This window comes from Panulirus ornatus, chromosome 38 (assembly GCF_036320965.1).
Source record: "Panulirus ornatus isolate Po-2019 chromosome 38, ASM3632096v1, whole genome shotgun sequence".
Classification (NCBI taxonomy): Eukaryota; Metazoa; Arthropoda; class Malacostraca; order Decapoda; family Palinuridae; genus Panulirus; species Panulirus ornatus.
Genome location: NC_092261.1, coordinates 20,372,130 through 20,375,827, shown reverse-complemented (window position 1 = coordinate 20,375,827; position 3,698 = coordinate 20,372,130). Strand labels below are relative to the sequence as shown.

At 37.3% G+C, this 3,698-nt stretch overlaps 1 pseudogene; it reads right to left on the bottom strand.

The window, feature by feature from the left end:
- Positions 1–393: 393 nt before the first annotated feature.
- LOC139760954 (cytochrome c oxidase subunit 3-like) lies at positions 394–3,487 on the bottom strand (annotated as a pseudogene).
- Between the last annotated feature and the right edge of the window lie 211 nt (positions 3,488–3,698).

The window sequence follows — 3,698 nt, the reverse complement described above, 5'->3', positions numbered from 1 at the left end:
GCACAACCCTATCTACATGCCTTGCAAACCCACTCATTTTTGCTCCGAGATAACGATCTCTCCTTCCACACATTCTTCAGTGCTCCCAGAACCTTCGTCCCCTCCCATACCCTGTGAATCACTTCAGCTTCCACGGTTCCATCTGCTGCTAAATCTGCACCCAAATATGTAAAATACTTCACGTCCTCCAGTTTTTTCTATTCAAACTTACCTCCCAGTTAACTTGTACCTCAACCCTACTGAACCTTATAACCTTACTCTTATTCACATTTACTTCCAGCTTTTTTCTCTCATATACTTTACCAGACTCAGTCACCAGCTTCTGCAGTTTCTCATCCAAATCAGCCACCAGCGCTGTATCATCAGCGAACAACAACTGACTCACTTCCCAAGCTCTCTCATTCACAACAGACTGCATACTTGCCCCTCTTTCCAAAACTCTTGCATTCACCTCCCTAACAACCCCATCCATAAACAAATTAAACAACCATGGAGACATCACACACTTCTGCCATAAACCAACATTCACTGAGAACCAATCACTTTCCTCTCTTCCTACTCATACACATGCCTTACATCCTCGATAAAAACTTTTCACTGCTCTAACAAGTTGCTTCCCACACCATATATTTTTAATAACTTCCACAGAGGATCTCTATCAACTCTATCATATGCCTTCTCCAGATTCATAAATGCTACATACAAATCCATTTGTTCTTCTAAGTATTTCTCACATACATTTTTCAAAACAAACACCTGATCTACACCTCCTCTACCACTTTTGAAACAACACTGCTCTTCCCCAATCTGATGCTCTGTACATGCCTTTTCTAAATTAGTTTAGAATTTCCACTTGGAAGGAGGAGGTACTTAGTATACTAAAAAGTTTATCCCCCTTGTCAGTAGATGCACACATAAAGGATTAATCAAACTACATCGATGAAATGTCAGTATGCAGCAGCTTCAAATCCAAAATGATTATTACATGAGAAGTGGCACATGTAAAGCCGATATAAGCAGACTCTTCAAAATAATGTTCCAATGATTACATGGAGACCATGTAATCCAGTTGCTACAAAAAAAGTAGAACCATAAGCTGAATCGGCAATAGTGAAAGTGGCTTCAAAATATTCTAATGCTTGAAGGGCAGTAAAGTAGGTTCCTAATAGAATCGTTAAGAAAAGTCTTTGAATCGCTTCCAAGTGTTTAGACTCTATGATAGAATAATGGGCTCATGTTACTGTTGCTCCGGATGAAATTAAGATAGGTGTATTTAGAACAGGGATCTGGAATGGGTTATATGGCTGGATTCCAGCTAGCAGTCAGGAGGTTCCAATATCAATTGTAGGGCATAATTTTGTATGAAAAAAGCTCAAAAAAATGAAAAGAAAAATAAAACCTCTGATGCAGTAAATGAAATTATACCTCATCGAAGGTCTTTTCTAACTACTGATGTGTGTAAACCCTGATAAATGGCCTCTCGGCTAACATCTCGTCATCATTGAATTGTTAGCATAGTTCTAATTACTCCTATAAGAGAAGTCTGATATCAGTTTCTTGACATCATTTTACTAACTCAGTAGTATTATTGCTCTAATAGATCCAGTTAGTGGTCATGGTCTTTTGTTTACTAAGTGATAAGAGTGGAATCTTATCTTATCCCTGGGGATAGGGGATGTCGTAGAAGGCGACTAAAAGGGGAGGGAGCGGGGGGCTGGAAATCCTCCCCTCTTGTTTTTTTTTAATTTTCCAAAAGAAGGAACAGAGAAGGGGGCCAGGTGAGGATATTCCCTCAGAGGCCCAGTCCTCTGTTCTTAACGCTACCTTGCTAACGCGGGAAATGGCGAATAGTTTAAAAGAAAAAAGAAAAAAAGAGTGGAATCTGTGAGAAGATGGCATTAGTTGATTTCTCTTGTATAGAGAGTTCCTAGAACGGTCAATACGTAGGATTGGATAACTACAATAGCTCATTCTAATAGGAGGAGTTGATGAATCTATATGAGGGCTGGATTGTCCTAAGAGAGTTAGTAGAAGAGGGGCAGCAATTATGCTAGCTGCCAATCAAATTGCTATAGTTCATGGCCAAATTGTTTCTGATAGATTCAGTTACAGTTATGAAAGGTATTAGAATTCTTGGTGTTCCCTGAGGTACTAAATGGGAAATTTATGTTGAGTATGTTTAAACCAACCATAAACCATTAAAGTTACTCAAATTGGAGGTGTTAATGAGAGAGTTATAGCCATGTGACCTGATCTGGTGAAGATATAAGGCAAGAGGCCTAAAGAATTTTTAAATACAACCAATCTAAAAAGCGAAGTTATGATTAGTGTGACTGCAATGAGTGAATTCAGTAATAATGACTTTAATTTGTTGTGGAAAGTCTGCCTCAATTCTGATCAAATACCTAATCATCGAGAAGGCGAAGCTCAATAGGATATTGGCAAAAATAGAATTCCAATAAATGTGGATAATCAGTCTAAAGGAATCGAAAATAAACTAAAAGGTCCAAAGATAGAAAATAGTCTAATTATCATTTTCAATTTTCAAATTTTTTTGGTTGCTCAGGAAAAATATAAGTTTTTTTGGCTGGAAAAATGAAATAATGAAGGACAGTAAACAGAGCTAAACTAAAAATGAATATCATAAATAAGTTTAATCATATTAGAGGTCTTATTTGCAGCATAGAAAAATGTCCTTAGGACTACTCAATCTTGACAAACTTGCATTATAATTTAACTAATTTTTTGGTATCTTAATCATCTGAGTTATCTAGGTACCATAATAGGTTTAAAAGACCTACACTTTTATCAGTCATCAGGTGAATTTTCTCTTGAAGTTGCTACTCATGATGAGAGTGAATTGGTTGAAATTGATTTAACTACTGAAGTTATAAATCTATGATTGGCTCCGCAAATCTCTGAACATTGACCAAAGAATAAACCTGGTCATGAAACTATGAAGCTTACAGGTACAGCATCTGTTTTTACTCCTGAAGACGGAACTGCTCGTGAATGAATTACATCAGCTGTGGTTACTAAAACTCGAGTTTTTTTTTTTTTTTTTTTTTTTTTTCAAACTATTCGCCATTTCCCGCATTAGCAAGGTAGCGTTAAGAACAGAGGACTGGGCCTTTGAGGGAATACCCTCACCTGGCCCAATTCTCTGTTCCTTCTTTTGGAAAATTAAAAAAAAAAAACCGAGAGGGGAGGATTTCCAGCCCCCCGCTCCCTCCCCTTTTAGTCGCCTTCTACGACACGCAGGGAATACGTGGGAAGTATTCTTAATCCCCTATCCCCAGGGATTGTTTATCCATAGGATTTTCCATTCGGTTATCTACATCGAGAAGATGATATCCAAATTGTTCTAAGTCATTAGAGGGGGTCATATAAGAGTCAAATTCTACTACTGTGAAGATGGAATATTTGTATCTTCAATACCATTGATGACCTACGGTCTTAATAGTTAACCTGGGTGAGTTTACGTCATCTAGGAGATAAAGTAGTCGAAGAGATGGAAGTGCAATGATTACTAAGATAATTGCTGGTAAAATAGTCAGGTCATCTCAATTGTTTCATTTTCAAGTAAAAATCGGTTAGTTAAAACGTTAAATGATAACGATGCTATCATGTAGCCTACTAATGAGGTAATTACAATTAGAATGATTATGGTATCATTGTGGAAGAAAATTAGCTGCGCT